This window comes from Magnolia sinica, chromosome 13 (genome assembly GCF_029962835.1).
Source record: "Magnolia sinica isolate HGM2019 chromosome 13, MsV1, whole genome shotgun sequence".
NCBI classification, from domain to species: Eukaryota; Viridiplantae; Streptophyta; class Magnoliopsida; order Magnoliales; family Magnoliaceae; genus Magnolia; species Magnolia sinica.
This window is the reverse complement of record NC_080585.1, coordinates 47264964-47284248: the sequence shown is the minus strand read 5'-3', so window position 1 is coordinate 47284248 and position 19285 is coordinate 47264964.

Genomic DNA, 19285 nt, shown 5'->3' with positions numbered 1-19285 from the left:
AGATCAGGAGTCTACCACATTGAGTCTGACTATCCAAATTTAGTTATGGGACTAGTTTGGATAAAAGTCCTTTGTGATAGACCCCGTAGCTTGAGATACTACGTACTATCATCCTGACTTCAGACTCCAGCTTGGTCATTCCAGTCGCACCGCATATTGCAATGCATCCTCGACATCTGATATTGGCATATTATGTTTTTACATCGCATAGCCTTAATATGGCCATTAGCATTCATGCCTTACATCACATAGCCTTGGTATGACTGATGGCACTCATGGACTTACCATTATATTTCCACTTACTCTGATATCGTATGATTCACAATCTTGTCAGTGTTTCCACTTATTCTGATAGTGTATGATTTATGGCATTGTATTGCATACTTAGCACTTACCTTGTGCATACACTTTCACCACCCTCTAAGCTTTTTATAAGCTTATGCACCATAGATGCGTGCAGGTGGTGTTAAGTTGCAACAGCGTTGAGCTTGAAGCGTGCAGCGGACTTCTGGAGCTTTGGTTTTGACATATGCATTTCCCTTTCGGCATTGTATTTAAATGTTTATATTAGTGGATATGTGATGATGATGTTACTTTTGTGAGTGGGTATACTTGTGGTTATGCTTCTCATGAGACAAATGTACGTTGAAAATCCTCCTTGTATGTGATCCCAGGATCGGAATTTGGCGTATGGCGCTAGAAGCCGAGAATGGGGTACTACGGAGGCTGTCGGCATCGGATTCAGTGATCGAGAATTTTGTGGACCCAATTTTTGAGTTTGGGGCATGACACTAATGATATTAATAAATTTCATGGTGACCCTAAACATTGAGGATATGTGGCATTAATAATCATTGTGACGAAAATAACTAGTATACCCTAATATTTAGGGATGATGAAATGCAACACTAATATTTAACAATTGTAATTTGTTTGTAATAACTAACATTAGTATAGGTAGTTTACTAATGGTAAATCTTGCTTAATATTAATAATTCTATTAATGATAATAATGATAACATTGATAATTATAATCGAAAATTTTCAATATGGATGGAGAAGGTGGACTCACCTTGGTCGACCCGGTGGTTCAACTTAGCTTCAATCCGAACCGACGACCTGCTTCGCAACTCAACTCAGCTCAACTAAGTTGACCCAACTCACTGATTTAGCGGGTCAACTCGGCCTAGTCAACTCAGTGCTTCCAAGCACCACCATTTCTCTCTCTTTCACTTCCTTCTTCTCTCTTCTTTCTTTCTGTCTTTCCCTTCACTCTTTTTCTTCTTACTATGCTGGAATACCCAGTAGTAGCCGAACCAGGCCCAACCTGGCTGGAACGACCTAACTCGGATCTGGTACTCGACGGGCAGGTGCAGTACATCCCCCTACCCGCATGTCTCTCTCTCTCTCTCTCTCTCTCTCTCTCTCTCTCTCTCTCTCTCTCTCTCCTTCCTTTTATTTCCTTTCTTCCTTATTTCCCTAAAAACTTAGCCATTTCTGGCTTGAACCAAGTCGAGTCATGTCAACCAGCCATTGACTCAGTGTAGCCCAAAACCGCACTCTCTCCCTCTCCTCTCGCACTCTGTTTTCTTCCTCCTTCTCTACTCTCTCTGGGCCTTGTCTCATGGCTGAACAAGGCCAAGACTCGGTCCCAACTCAGGCCGAACTCGGCCGGCTCGTCCCAAACTCAGCTCAGTTCGAGCTGCTGCCAGGTAGAGCAGACGCTCCTCCCCTCTTTTTCTCTCTTGTTCCTCTTCCTCTGTCTTTTCTTTTTTTCTTTCTTCTAGTTGAGAACGTCCAGCAAGGGACGTTCGGGCCTGACTCAAGCTCGGTCGAGCTGAGTCGCGCTGGTGTGCAGTAGAGCTGTAAGGGGGAAGACGATTGCCATTAATGACGTCCTCGCCATCACCACAACTCCTTCAAATCTGACTCGAGTAGGCTGTCTGTGAGGTCCCTAGAGAGCTTGCCAGCGAGCTTCATCGGAGCTTAGAGAGAATTTGATGGGTTCTCATGAAGGAGGGAAAACAGTCGGTTCTCTCTCATTCTTTTTCTTTTATAAGAACCTAGCTAGGACGGCTGAGATTGGAAAGGGGAGAGGGAACGGGGATTGCCATGTTGGCAGCAGTAAGAAGGTTTCTGTTTTAGGAAACTTTGTGTTTTCAGGCTCACTTGCGGTGAGGATTGTGCCCACGCACGCACATCTCAATGTGCGAGATGAGCTGGGTTTTGGTGGGACCCAAGCCCTGGACACAATGGACGGTCTGGATCATCCAGGTGGGTGATCATGGTGGGCCACGGACGTCTCAAACGGACGCCTGTCTGTCGGCTGTTGAAAAACAGAAAGAGAGAATTTCTCTCTTTTTTTGGGGAAACACGGGTCAGCGCAGTCTGACCTAGCTTCCCAGCTCAGTGCACCGTAGGTGTACATCAACTGTGCACATGCACACCGTAAAATGGGGTCCACCGTGATGAATCCAATAAATCTGCTCCGTTCATTTGTTTTGTCCGTCGGATTTAAGACCCGACCCAAAAGATGAGGCGGATCCTAAACTCGGGTGGGCCATGCTACCCAAATCAAGGCCTTCGGGTGCCTATTTCAATGCTCTGATGGTCGAATCGATCCCAATCTGACCATCAACGGTTAGAAGGTTTTAATGGATCTTTTATATGTTCAAGACTTGTTACCATCCACATAATGATATCAATATTGATCTAATTTTATTTCATTATTACTACGTGTGTGTGTGTGTATTGTCGTGTCATGGTCTCACTCCATTAGGACCATTCATTTCATGCACCTATGTTATTAAATATTTAACTACTATTATTATTTATGTATGTACATTGTTATTATTATTTTTTTTTTATCTCAATGGCCTATTCCTAGACAGAGCCGCCCTTGCAGTAGATCAAAATCTAAGACTCGTGTGTCCAATTCTCAAAGTATTTTGACAATCAAGTGGGCCATACGACTTGGTTCGTGAGTTCCATTGACAATTACCAATAATTAATGGTCAGATCATTTCCCAATCTAATTGCCAATGTTTTCAAATGTTCCTAAGCTAATGTGGGTAGGTCCTAACGGCTGCTTTTGCACTTAGTGGCTAGGTCATCTAATTAAGTATTAAACCATCTCATCGTGGACTCGATGAATGGTGGATCTTTAGATTTTAGTCTTGCACTTGATGATGAACGGTTGCATGGGTCTATCAAGGTGACTAAGATCTTAAAATAGATATCCCTAAAGTTGTGATTGGTTGTATTGAAAATCAATTAGATGAATGGCTTGTTACACAAATGGGGTTTGTACTAGACGATTGAGATGGACAGATTAAGAGTCGATGCATGGTAACGTGTAAGGGAACGCATGTATAAATTAAATTGGATCTCCATGGTGACGCCCGAGTACTGAAAAGTACGGGGTGTTACATAAACAAAGGCACATAAGCTTCCTATGATACTCAGTAGAGTGCTTATGTGCATGCATGATGCATATAACAATAATTCATATATCAGAGTATGTGTAAGATGATGGAGGGCTAAACTGCCAAGTTCATTAATGTTATTAGCCGTGTCAAGGCTATGTAATCCAAGGCTTATGTGGTCGAATGTCATATGCTAAAGATGCTATATAAATATGTTGATCCTCAACTAGTCCACATATCATAACAGTTCGTCACTGGAAACATCAATGGGGTCTAGTACACTCCAACACTGGATGCCGCCCCATCGTATGCAGGACCAAATGAGTGAAAAAGACCTCACTATTCACCTCGCCAGTGGTATACCAATGTCCACTCAGCTCATCGATAGCAGACTCATCTACGAGCCAGTCAGACTCAACCTAACTTACAACCCTCTCCCCTCAAGCGAATAAGGCCACACTCCTTTGCAACCGACCTCAACACAGTAGGAGACGCGGCCTACTGTTATTTGACACTCAGGAGCTCATGTTTTCTAATCGGTCATGACGTTGAAGTATCCTACTGGTACCACAAGGGTTTTTAGACTTTCACTCAAAGACTTCTATAGTGCCCTAATGCCAGAATAGATATTTTCGGTATCCAATCTGGCTACCCACGATATGCCTATGGAGGCCATAACCTTGATATCGTTAGGGTGTAAAAGTACTCATGACATACAAGATGTAAAATACATGAGTCATACTATCCAAGTCATGTAAGAAACATTTGCATACCGCGCAATCATGTGTAGATACCCTATCTTATACAAAGTCCTCTAAGTGTCTTACACCGACGGGCATATGCTATGAAAAATCGTCATCCACAACAGACATATAAATGATGCGTATGGGCATATAACTGGGCATGATATCATTACACTAAGCATGTTATTAGTGTGTCCTATCAGGCTAAATACACTAACATGTTATCAGACAAATCAAATGATAATCGGCCTTAATTGGCACATTATATATGGAGAGTGGGACCCGAACGACAGACCCCATTAAAAATATAGAGGTCTATGTGGTGTGGCCCATGTTAGACTAACATCGGCTCCTCATATAGCCTGCATATACAAATCTAGTAGCTAAATGTAAGGCATGGATAAGATACATATGCCTAGGCAGGGTCCACTGGGAATGACCTGTATAGACACCCACATGTGCAACATGTGTGCCACTAGGCTATCAATCTATTGGGCACGTGACCCACCAATGAAATCCTAAAACAATCAGATTATCATTGACATCAATAGGATAATCTACAACGTTTGAACATTGTCAATGTAATCGACGGTTATAAATTGTTAGTTAGTCACTAGGATGTGATCATGTGCTTGTGGCCCATCTGAGTCTTGGGATTTCATCATTTCAAGCAAGGTATATGCCTCAATGGATTTAATACAACCATAGTGTGAATATTACATACACACACTAATTAGGGATTTTAAATTGATTTAATAATTACTTTCAAATCCTGCAAATACTCATCACATTTAACTTAGGATCATAGGGATTCTAAATCCATGGTGCCAAACATAGCCATGAGATTCCAAAAATCTGAGAATCCCAAGTCTAAGAGAGCCCCACATCCAAAGGACCCCACATTAAGGGATTCCCAAGTCCAAGGGATCCTAAATCCAAGGGAATCCCAAGTCCAAGGGATTCCATATCCAGGGGATTCCCAGTCCAAGGGGTTTTCACCCCCACATTTCCATGTGATGCCGCCCACTTAAGATCTAAATCGGCCTAAACTTTGGGCCCCTGGTCGAACATGATCTGAAGGGAAGGATGAATGGCATAAATGGCACATAAACATCAGGGTGGGTCCCACAAATGGGGCCTTAGTCCTCGAAAAGGGGGCAGCCATCCCCTGCCCATGTTTTCCTCAATACGATCCACCTAATATTCATATTGGCCTGATATTTGGCCTCATAGCCTAAAATGGTCTAGAGAAACAGGTGGACGACGTGGTTTAAACATATACATCAAGGTGAGGTCCACGAGTGGGGATGCCCCTCCATACTTCCGCATGCAATGATGTGAGGGGGTGTTCCCAACCCCACTATCACCTACAGTGAACTCCACCTAATGGTTGGATCAGCCCCATTTTTTATTTTAGCAGTTAAAATGACCTGGGTAAAGAGGTGGATGGTGTGGCATGACCTAGTGGTGTGAAATCAATTATATAGATTTTATGTAGTGCTTATTGATGATTTTACCAGATTTAGTTGATTTATCCTCTCAAGATAAAATTAGATTTCTTTGAGTTATTCATGATTTTACCAGCGGTATGATTTTTGCACCATGGTTTGCTCCTAGTTCTATGAAAGAATGAATAGTTCAATTAGGGGTCATGTCATACCGTGTGTCAATTAAAATTTTTTGGAAAGTTGTTAATGGATTCATGAAGGTAATGGCATTCAAAAAATCCATAATATTATACTTATTATATGTGTATGTATTATTCTGATAATGGAATGAAGATTCCTGAGCCATGCACATATAAGAGAGGCTATTCTTATCCCAAGCATGTATCAAAGAAGCATACATATGTGCAATCTTATCCACTAGTCAGGTGGCACCATGTACATGCACTTATTTAAGGTGAATTGAACCTGAAATCTATAATTAAATACCTAATTGGGTGCCTAAATCCGATCAGATTCAGTATAAGTTTAAATAATGACACCTAAATATGAAAAGGAATTAGATTGTAACACCTCATATTTTCACTAACTCGGGTTTCAAAAATCATCGGGCGTTACTATTGTAACTTTAAATAAATATAGATGTATATATGCGTCCACACTCGAAATTCCTAAAAACCTACATATGAGAAACGTGTATCTAAATATCAGACATTGATAGAACTTCAAACATGACCAGTATAGGTAAATCAAACCATATGAGCTCAATAAATTACCCTTAGGAAGCCATAGGATGCACTTGATCACTTAAATCTTAAGAGTAACCTTATGATCATTCATCTAAGGGCAAGATTTATATGATCCATCGTCAACTAATCGGAATAATTATAGTTTAATGAAAATCTACATAAGGCTTACTCAACCAAAGGGTTAGATCATGATTATTCTATATACATAAAATAAATAGACTAAGTTTCCCTTTTTGGCCTAAGAATCTATGATTTAGGCTGATTAAGATCGAGTCACTATTTTCACTAATTGTGAATATGTTACACTATGAACTTAGTTAATCTAAAACTTAATCATCATAAACAGGAAATCTCACTACCCAGTTCATTAGAAAAATGCCCTAAGAGGCTGTTTGGATTCCTGTAACGTTTCTAAAATGTAACTAAGTTACAGGTGAAATTATTATAGTTGGTGTTTGGGGGAGGAAAATCACAGGTAACTTTCTCTCAACCTATGACTTTCTTACAGGAAAAAAGAGGCGAAAATGATATATGCACTTGAGTTGTTTTTCAAGTTACCTGTATCTTTAATACAGGTAATGGTTGAAAATTTTGAAATCAAAATTTCTAAAAAGAATCACAACTTGCATTGAAGAGGCCTACCTACTTTCAGACGGAGTAAAAGCTGAACGGCCATTGAAGGCTACAAGCGGCTATTGAAGGCTATAAGGCTACATGCAAACGCAATGAAAGCTACGAGGCAACCATTAGAGAGAATCACAGTTGTGTATTGAAGAAGGTTGGTGGCCATTTTGCTATATAAACAAATATCCCTCTCCAATGTCTCCATCTCCCTCTCCCATCGAGCTTCAACAAGGTTGGAAACCCCTTCCTTTCTTTCTATTGCTTGTTTTCCTTTCGTTCTTTTTTATTTTTGCGTCTGGATTAACGGACGCAGTTTGGCTAGGAGGCGTGGATAATGGCCGATGGTCTGTGGGGCTGACCATCTTGTATTTGTTTTATCCATGCCATCCATCCATTCTTTTGGATCATTTTTAGGGCTTGATTCCGAAAGTGAGGGATATCTAAATCTCAGGTGGACTACACCACCGAAAACAATAATGATTGAAAGTCCACCATTAAAAAACTCTTAGGGCCCACTGTAATGTTTGTTTCACACACAACCTGTTGATTCAACATAAAGACTTAAATGAAGGGAATAAAACAAATATCAGTTTGATCAAAAACATTGGTGGCCCACCAAAAGTTTTTAATGGTGGGTGTTCAATCAACATTGTTTCCAGTGATGTGGTCCACTAGAAATTTTGATGTGCCTTATTTTTGGGCTAATGACTTAAAATGATCTGGAATAATGGATAGATGGTGTGGATGAAACAAATACATCATAATGGGCCCACATAACACGTCAATAGCCCATCGACAATAGTCTGCTAAAAGTGATTACTAATGATGGTGCTATATGGGCCCCACCATGATTTATGTGTTATATCCATGCCGTCCATCCATTTTTTATTATTATTTTAGGGAACATCCAACTCTCATGTGGACTACATCACATGAAACAGTGGTGACATATTGTAGAGAATTTATATCCATGACATTCCATTGTTCATTTTGTACAAGTGGGGCTTGATATTGGTCCATTTTAATAATGTCCCACTTGGAAATTTTAACTGCTAACGCAAAATTTGGTAGGCTCAACCATAAAATATTTGTTCCTTTTAGATGTAGTTTTACAAACTATAGTTGGTTGTTAATTAAGTAATTGAAATGTCATAGGTTACTTTAGGAGAAGCCCATGTTTACAGGACCCATATAATGGGTTTTTCTTCTCTTGTGGTTTCTTAAACATATACACGTTTGATGCTTGTAGAGAAAAAAATATATGCTATTAAATCTTATAGAATGTTATGTGATTTTAATCTCATGCTATCAATTTGTGTGCTTTGATCTTTGATAATGACTTGTGCTAGTGTATATGCGACAACACATAGATTTGGCTTGAACCATTGCTTTAAATATTGCGAACTTCTTTTCATGACCTCCAAATTATGTCAGAGTAAGGGCAGTGATATTTGGTCCAAATGGAAACAAATATTGTTGGAAGTCTCTGACACTCCCATTGCAGAATGTGATTGGGATCACAATTTGCAAACTAAGCTGGTCAAAGAGTCGATTGATTTGTATTTGCCTGAAATTCAAAGAGTCGATTGATTGCATTGGTATTGGTGGATTTTGAGTGCTTGGTTTACATGATTTCATTCATTAGGAGGAGCATTTCAGTTGTTGAGCAGTGCAATTATAGGAAGAACAGAAGCAATGTGTGAAAATCAGCAAACATATATTTGCCAAGATGTACTTTGAAGGTTTTTTTTGTTTTTTAAATTTTTTTTAATTTTTTATGCTTACCTTCTTATGTATCTAACAATGGAGTTGTGTTGAACCCACATGTGATTGCACATTCCAAGCTACCATGCATGTGGGGCTTCTAAGTCTTGCATCAGGTGGGACTGTGCTGTAGATGGCCTGGACTGCATTATCTCTCTACTCTCTCTCTCTAAAAAAAAGTTCCACTATATAGTACATGCATGTGTGACTCACTTGACAAGCTAAACTACTTGATTTTCTAGGCTCAGGTCATCACACAATAAGGTCCATTTGATTTGTAGCTTGGATGTCACACATTAGTTCAAAACATCATCCGATATAACTTAGTTTCACCTGAGTCGTATTGGTTTTGGTTGGGACTAGGATGAGTCACCAAGCGAAAAGAGACTGAAATGGGAAGAGGTGGGGCAGGTTATACCAATGAGTCAACTCCAAAATTGCTATTTAAAAACATGGCGCACAAGCTAGAGATTAGCGAGTATGTGGTTGTGGGCTTATCAAAGCTCTAAATCAGATGGACCCTACCGTGCATAAAGTGATTGGGATCACAGTTTCCTCTCTTATAAATATATCTTATGTAGCCTTGGTGCATGTTACTTGGACTTTGGACTAATTATTGGAATTCAATTTGATAGTATATCCAAACACACCTTAAACATCAGATTCAGATCTCAACATGGAGTTGAATACTATGGTTGCAGCAGCTACGGCAAGTGTACTAATGATCTATTGGCTTGAGAAAAATAATATGCTAGAAGAACCTCATGAACAACAACAACCATTGAATTGAACAGGTGCTCAAGTTGCAGATGCGATTATTAATGACCCAGGGCCAACGTGTTTCCATTTCATTCGTATGCACAAAGATGCATTTTTTTCACCTTCGCGACATTATACAAGAGAAGAGTCACTTGCAAGGCACGTTTAACATATCCTTAGAAGAAGGATTGGCGATTTTCATAAAGAACCGTATTACGCAGCATCATTTCAACCATTCTGGGGAAATGATTAATCGTCACTTTAATAAGATGCTTAACACAATCGTCGGGCTACATTCCGAATTTCTGAAACCAACCGAGAATGGGTTGCCTCTTGAGATATTGAATAGTACGAGATTTTTTCCTTATTTTCAGGTTAGTAAGTACATATTTTGCATTTTATAAATTCAATTCTAAAGTAAGATAAAATAAGTTATAATTCTTTTCCTTAGGGTTGTGTTTGAGCCATAGGCGGCACACACATTTTAGGCATAGTCAGTTTGAAGGAGCAAGCTAAGTGGCGCAATCGAAAGGGATTTATCTCCCACAATGTCCTAGTAAAAACTCTTCTTTTGATTTAAAATTTCAATATATATTAGCTGGGTGGGAGGGATCAACCTTAAATTCACGGATGTTAGCAGATACCGCAAGCCGAAATAACAAATCGATTGTCCCAACAAGTATTAATTCAAGTCAATCAATAAGTACATATTAATTAGTTAATATGTACCTTAAAAATTAACTTCGAACTTATGTTTCTTGTAGGCAAATATTATTTAGTTGATGTTGGTTTTGCAAATATGCCCAGTTTCCTAGCACCATTCCGTGGAATTCGATATCCCCTTAAAGAATTCAGGCAGGGTTACGAGTCAAGGACGAAAGAAGAGTTATTTAATCTTCGTCATTCCTCGTTACGGAATGTTATATAACGTGCATTTAGAGTATTAAAGGTACGATTTCCTATATTAAAGATTGCCCCGGCCTATCCTATGTGCACGTAAGTGAATATAGTTCATGCAAGTGTTATCCTACATAATCACATTGTGAACGATAATCATGATCAAGATTTTGATTTGGAGTATAATAATGATAATAATGACAATGATATGAGAGAAGGTGTGGAGGCAAATGGAGATACTAACGGAGAATTCAAAACTAGTGATAATGAGGATGAAGACAAATTTGAGAATGAATTCGCTATAGTTAGAATGGAGAAGAAGCAACGAAAAGATTTTAGATTTGCAATTACATCTGATATGTAGACAAACTATAAACTATGACATAATGATAATTAATAGCTTCTTTTTATTTATTTTTAATAAATATTAATGCTCATATCCTAATTTTAGTATTCGTATATGAATGTAATATTTTACAGATGCAATTTAGGGTTATATTTTTTAAATTTATTTTTTCTACAATTGATATATCTTAAATAACTTACAAATGTGATATCTTTTTAAGGAATAACACAATATTTAAATCTAAGCAATAGAGGCCAAAAGCCACGAATCAATTGGACCAACTATATAAATGAATGTATGACTAATGTACTAATTGATGAAGCATTGTTAGGAAGAAAAGCCGATAATGCTTTTAGAGAGGTCACTATCAACAAAGTATGTAAAATGGTGGAAGAAATCTTTTTCATGCAAGTTAGTAGTAAGAACTGCAGGAATCGATTAGAACTATTGAAAAACAAATATCTGTTGAATAAGCTTGCGCTGAGCAAGAGTGGATTCGGTTGGGATGATAAAAGAGGATACGTGACTATCAAACCAGAGGTTTAAAATGAGTTAATAAAGATAAATTAATATTTAACATACCTCTTATAATATACCAATGAATATTATTTTAATTATGAACTTATCCCCTTGTATAGGCAAAACCTAAAATAAAAAAGATTAGAAATAAGTCATTCTCACTGTTCAAGCAGTTCGAGTTTATATATGGAGACGATTCAACCATGAGGTGTTATGCGTGAACTCCAACTGATCCTAATGAAGAAGATGTTGTGCTAAATTATACCTTTGATAATATCTAGTTGTTTCCAGTTAACTCCAATACATATACACCATTTGCACCCATGAACTTTTCATTTTGAGATGGGATAAAATCTAAAACTCAATAATTTGGAGGTAGTAAAAGGACTACAGGAACCTCAACTCCATGGCCATCGAAGAAAAAGAATGCTATTATCAGATCAACTATCGTAGAAAGATTTGATGGCCTTTACAGGTCAATAGAAAAATTTGTCGCCCTCAAGTCATCAACTGATGTTGCACTTATGATGACGAGATTATGAGATGAGTTGGAGAACATGACAATTATCAATGAAGACATGATGTATAAGGCTTTTAGGTTCTTTTCGGATCGACCGAATCTTATACATGGGCTCCTTTATACTGTGTCCCCTACCTAAAAGCATGTATGGTTGGAGAACATGGTTCCTAAATAAATGACTTTGGTTTGATGTTATTTATTTTTATCTTTCTTTCTCTTATAATATTGTAAACATATCTTATAAAGAAAATGAAATTTTTTTCTTAGATATGTTACCTCAAGTTTTTTGCCTACATTACAAGCGTTTCAAAAATGTGGGCCCACTTTTATAGCCCAACTGTTGATTAATTTAGCCTAAGAATTGGCCAAACTATTAATTTACATTGGCTTAATAAAATGGAATAATTTTATCCATTTTTTTTAATGTATCAATCTGATTTTTCAATGTTCACTATTTCAAGCTCTATTTAGTATGAATATCCAACTTATTACCTGTAACAAAGTTACGGGTTATCCAAACACAAAAATGAAGTTCCCTATAAGTAAGTTAAAACTTACATCTAAACATGATTACCTGTAACTTTCTTACACCTATAAGTTAGTTACATGTAACTTTCTTATAACTTAAAAAAGTTACAGGCATCCAAACAGGCCATAAGAGAACTTCTTGAAAACCTACATATGAGAAACGTATCTCTAAATATCAAACCTTGATAAAACTTCAAACAAAATTAGTATAGATAAATCAAACTGTATGAGCTCAATAAATTACTCTTAGGAAGCCATAAGATGCACTTGATCACTTAAATCTGGGGAGTAACCTTATGATCTATTCATCTAAGGGCAAGATTTATACTATCCATCATCAACTAATCGGAATAATTATAGTTTAATGAAGATCTACCTAAGACTTAACCAATGGGTTAGATCATGATTATTGTATGTTCAAAAAATAAATCGACTAAGTTATCCTTTTTACCTAATAATTGATGATTTAGGGTGATTAAGATCGAATCACTATTTTTGTTAATTGTGAATATGTCACACTATTAACTTAGTTAATCCAAAACTTAATCATCGAGCACAAGAAATCTCACTACCCAGTTCATTAAAAAATGTCACGATTAACCAAACAAGCTCTAGACCGCTCGATAATGGACAAGTGAACTAAAAAATATAGAAAATTGTTCGTCTTAGCAGGTTTGATGTCCATTTGTGGGCGTTGGACTAAAATTATGTCTTGAATTGTTCAATTTGAGCTCGCAAGGCAAGTGCATAAGATGTGTGAATGTTCCTGAAATTAAACAAGAACTTAAGTGAATTATCCTCATCTGATACTTATCAAAGTTGTGACTTTTGGACCGTTAGATTATAATTAAATTAAGGACACTAATCTAGGCTAACATTCTACACCTATCCATATATTCACGCCCTCGATCGAAAATCGGTAATTGTCAAACTGGCTTTTAATAATACCTATTAATTGATGCATCCAAATGGTGGGCTGATCGTATCTGTACGTACATTTTTGTTAGGGACAACTAACCTACAGTGTAGATCAACTCGTACATCTCCTAATAGGCCCTAACAACTAGAAACATACCTTATAGGGTTATAATATCAATTCCTACACTTCGGTGCCAATTGAAGCACATCTGGGCTTATAAATACCACTACCTTGTGCAATCCCTCGCCAAATCCGAATTTGCCCTAACTTGGGAAGATGAGAGAGAGAAGAAGAAGAATAATAATAAGAAGAAGAAGAAGAGAGAGTTCTTAGTGTATTCTTGCCAATTCCTTTTTGGTTTAACCCTAATTGCTATCACATCCTCTATTAAATCTTCCTCTACTTGCAGTTGGAGGTAAGAATTGCATCTACCCTCTAATAACATGTGTAACTTTGGATAATAGTTTTACAGATTTGATCACTCACTCCCACGTGAGACGGTAATTTAAAACACCAATTAAATGATATTATTAATGTAGGTACCATCGAGATCTCAAACGAGCAGGCACTATCGTTGTGATGTTTTTGGAATAGTATGCGAAAATAGAAAACTTTATACCTTATTCGTTTTGGACATGTATATATTGAAGTCTTCTACCGAGTGGACTTCGTTGATTGGATATATGTATTTATGTTTTGGAGATTTTCTTTGTTATATGTATATTTGGACTTTTATGCACTGTTTAGCTTAATTTAGTTCTTACAATTGTTTGGATGCCAATATAATGGTATAAAGTAATCACGCTTCTGCAAAGTAAAAGTTCATGCCCGAATCGAGTGTGTTCTTGACCCTTGAAATTCAGGGTGTGACATAGATCCTGCAACATATGAACTCGATTAGTCCAATATTGGTACTGTGGGGCCCAGCCGAAACCCAATTGATTGACAACCCTAATTGAATTGTATTATAGATTATCTCATAAGGAAAATGCAATTTGTGTTCACTCAAACTACTAAAAAAGTCATCATTCAATGATGCTTCCCCTCATGTGAGAGGGTGGAAGATGTGTCTAAGATTTGGGTAGATAGAACATGTTAACCATTCATCATGCAATGAGCATAGTGAGCATGCCATGAACCAAAATTAATATTAGTTTATTGGTTATGATAGAACATGTTAACCATTCATCATACAAGGGACATGGTGAGCACGCCGTGAACCAAAACTAATATTAGTTTATTGTTTAGACAGGTTGAGTAACTAACAAAAGGAAGTCCATCAGTCCAAATTCAAGTGTCTCACTTGATGAGTGTGCTACTTGCACTTTTGGCAATTGAAATTTTCATGGCATGCATTACCTATCAGAAATGGCCCAGATCTTTGATATGTGTGTCATCTGCCTAGATCTTTGACACCTTCGTGTGCAGTCACACGAGTAGCCTTTATTTAGGGTCCATCTGAATGCACCCTAAAAAGGAGAGTTTAATACCTAAACATTATTTTGAGTCAAATCATAATTCATGTTGTGTGTTGGTATACACTTTAATTTCCATAATTAAACCCCATTTAATTGCCTAACCATAAAAATCCACAGGCTCAAAACCATGTTGGATTTTCTTAAAATTAAAGAAATGAAAAGAAAAGGTTGGGTTTCTTGTCTGTATAAATTTTATAAAAAAAAAAAAATTTGAAAAAAGAAAAAGAAGCAGCTTTTAGTAATTGTTGGTATCTGTTAGATTATGAACCATGGTGATTTTTAATGAATGGTTTTGAATTCAAAAATGGCGGAGGAAGGATGCCATTAATAAGAAGGCACCATCGTAATAGGCATGAAAAAAACATGTATCTTTTTATGAAAGTAGCTCTAATTGTCCCTTACTGTTTTACAAAAATATACTTTTAGGTTATTCTGAATCATAACAACTCAGCAGTCTCTTCTCCCTATCTTCTTTTCTATGGTATTATTAAATTTTTTTTTTTTCCTGAAAGTTATAGAATTTTGAAAGAGTTAAGTATAAATAGAGAAAAAAAAGTTAAAGATAGATTGTAACAACAAAGAATTTAAGGATGTAAATATCGCCTTAAAAATAGTGACATTGTAACATACCTTAAGCCCATCTTTAAGTATATTTTTTCTTAATTTCTATACCTTCCAAACCCCTTTATTATTTCAAACTAATCGGACAAGTCCAACGAATTTTGTTACCGTGAAAGTTGCAAAAAACACCTTCCTGGGTGTGTCCAAGCATGCCCTTAATCATAAGTCCTGCTAAAATTACACTTCTTGTCAACTTTTTGTAATGTAATTGTACTCAAAATAGATTTTTGCAAGGATACATATCAAACCATTGCAATAGGACACGTTATATCTTAGTCATTTTCGATGATCTAAAGCATTTAGAAGATGAGCCTTGTCATCAATGGAGAATGCACAATAATAGAACTCTCAAACAGAATACTTTAGTACTTTGATTATTTAACTTTTTGGATTTTTTAATTCAAAAGTACGTGATTTTCCAATCTTCAAGATTTTTGGGCAACCCCAGTTCATTTAATATATCTTTTCGTATCAACAGTTTGGACCCATATATGAACCAAGATCCAATCCAGCCGTGTCTTATACAAATAGGTGGGGATATATCCCAGCAAACTTCCTTATAATAATACTTTGGACAGACATCGGCAGTTGGTATAAAAATGTAAGAGTTTCACTACAATGCATGCTTCCATACATTGCATTGGTAGCTGTAAATGTTAAATGTAGGGTCATGTTGCAATGATCCAAACCATTTATATGATAGGCCTCATCATGGATGAGTGATAACTAAAGAATTTTTAAAATCAAAAGATCTTATCAAGGGCCCGCAAAACAACAGCTAAAAGATACTGTCTGTTTTGAAAGAAAAAGAGTTAAATGATCAAAGGGTTGACATATCACAACCAGATAGAATTTTTTGGGGTATCTTCCATCCAGGTTGAGGACCATCATATAAACGGTCTAGATTATTGAGAAATGAACCCAGATTCAACAGCTACAGTCAGCACTTAAAAAGAGCAATTGGAACATTGTAGAATCTTCCCACAGTCGCTTAGTCCTAATTAAACAGCTTGATTTAACACAGCTTGTTGCATTCTAATTGAACAGAGAGATTTGAAAGTGATATACAAAATCACAACCGTCCATTAAACGAGGACCACAAAGGATATCTCACTGATCAGTCTGACGTCGAAACTATCCAACGATGCATACACAAAAGGACGCTAGAAAACAATATAGGAAATGCTGACGTTTAAAAGGAAAAGGTCCACCATTTCAATAGATAGGAATCTAATCAGTGCGATTTGCAGAATGTAGCCAATCCACACTGGGGGAAACCTGATCAACGGTCCAGATCTTCTAATATCATGCCACGTGTCCAATTTAATTGCAGCACATCAGAACATAAGATTGGTGGTTGATGTTCCCTTATTTAAATATATACGGGGTTTAGCATTTAGTTTGTCGTGCTACTGTAGTGCACGTGCCGGCTGCAACCGTCACTCCAAATAAAAATAGAGAAATTATCACATACATCGGCTGTATGTAAACATTTACATAAATTCGTTTCTTTACTGCCAAATTATCACATCTGTATAATATCTGATCCGTACAAAAGGTGGGACACAATATTGATTAATTTAGATGAAAATCATTCCGGTACAATAATATATCTGGACACAAATTCAAAATCATTTTATATCCAGTGGTATAGATCAAATTACTGGTGTGGCCCATCCAATCAATATATCGGATTATTTTCAACCATATGATTTATTTTGTTTTTTTTTCCACCTTTTCCACAGAACGGATACTCTGTGGATATAACAAGACAGAGGAAATAAATGGTTGTATGTGAAAGTTACCTACAGCTGCCGTATGGGATCATTTATCAATTAAAAATGGTACGGACGTCGTTTTGCCCGGGATTGTAAGGAGAGAATCCGTTCTAACTTGTGTCGTTTTCATTTTTTACCAACCAATCTTTACCGTTAGACGATATCTATCAGGAGATATTTGATATGGTGGGAGAGTACCACCATCCCTACTCGCGCAATCCGTCTCTGTACACGTGGCATACATTTTACCAAATCCAACCGTCCAAATTGTGGACCCAACTCTAGGTGTGATTTAAGCCCAAATTAACATTGATTGATACTTGTTGAATTCTAGACAATTGATTATTTTTATTCTGACCGTGTTCAGATCTTACAAAGCGGGCTACAGCAAGGCTGAGAACATTCATATGGGAATGTGGAAAAAAATTTTCTAACCACTCACACCTTAGTAGGATTTCACCACAACGTGAACCCTTGACTTGGGTAGAAACTCTTGAATGGGAACTTGAACCCTTGACTTGGTTAGAAACTCTTGTAAGTCTGCCACCTGGGCAAGAGTAAGGACCCATTAATTTTGGATTGTGCCCCTAATACCATACTAAATTCTTTGAAACCCATTGAGATTTATATATCATCATGCACGCCTTCCTTTCATTTTTTTTTTGACTCATTTTATTGCATGAGTCTAAAATTAAAGCATATCTAAAAATCTAGTATACCACATTATCAAAAATGAAGATAGTGATGTTTACTATCAACCTACTAAGAAGGTCACATGGTCACGGATGTACACAAATGTCAAGCTTTATACCAAACTTTTATAGCCCCTAGGAAGTTTTCAACCATATTCCTTCAATTATCACTTTTTTTTCTATGGTATGATCAACTTAAGCTTTGATATATTTCAATTTTGAGCTCATGCCTTGAAATGATTTCCAAAAAAGATGGACATCATGAATAAAATACATACATCACAATGAACCCCACAGCATAGGATGATGAGTTACTACACAATCTGCATCCTACATGTAGGGCGTGTGACAACGGGTCGATAAGTTAACATCCATGAACAGCAATCAGCCCATATGTTGTCACTCATTTGGACCATCCAACAGATGAGATACCCTATTAATTAGCCATAACCCAAAAATCCATGGACAATTCTAACCATTTTTTCTCATGTATTTGGCAATTGGTCATCCCATAGATGCCGTTTTTGGAATGTACAAGTTGATCTTCATGACTCAGGCAACTTAGTATGTCTAATCGGATTGAGTCTGACGGGCTTGTGACAATGGGTCTGCATTGGTCAGATAAGTGAATATCGATGAACTAAAATCAGCCCATGTTATCACTCATTTGGACCATCCAATAGATGAGACTCCCTATTGATTAGCCATAACTCAAAAATCCATAGACAACTCTAACCATTTTTTCTAATGTATTTGGCAATTGATCATCTCATGGATGCCCTTTTTGAAATGTGTAGATCTTCATGACTCAGGCAACTTAGTGTGTCTAAATCGGATTGGGTCTGACAGGCTTGTGACAACAGTCCACGTTGGTCAGATAAGTTAAAATCCATGAACAGCAATCAGCCCATGTTTTCACTCATTTGGACCATCTAATAGATGAGACATACTATTGATTAGCCATAACCCAAAAATCTATGGACAATTCTAATAATTTTTTCTTGTGTATTTGGCAATTGATCATCTTATGGATGCCGATTTTGGACCGAGTAGTTGATCTTCATGACTCAGGCGAGTTAGCGTGTCCAACTGGATTGGGTCTGACCGAGTCAACTCAGATGAGTCGCATTAAAAACCATCTGAGTCTTTTAAAACCATGATTGGGCTTATCCACATGTCACTAAATTCCTATGCAAGTAGCATCTTGGTAAGAAAGATTTTACCAGGGTCCTTGCTCTTACTCCGGTGGTAGACTCTCGGGAGTTTCAACACCTGGTTGAGAGTACCCATATGAAATCTCACTACACCGTGAGTGTGTGGTGGTGTGTGTGCGTGTGTAAATAGTAATAATAATAAAATAATTTAAAAAAGAAAAAAAGAAAGATTTTACCAATGTGCCATTTATTTTAGAAGATCAGATCTCCATCCATTTGTGATCGTAATGGATGAGCTTGGTCCCTTAAATAAGTAGGCCCTGA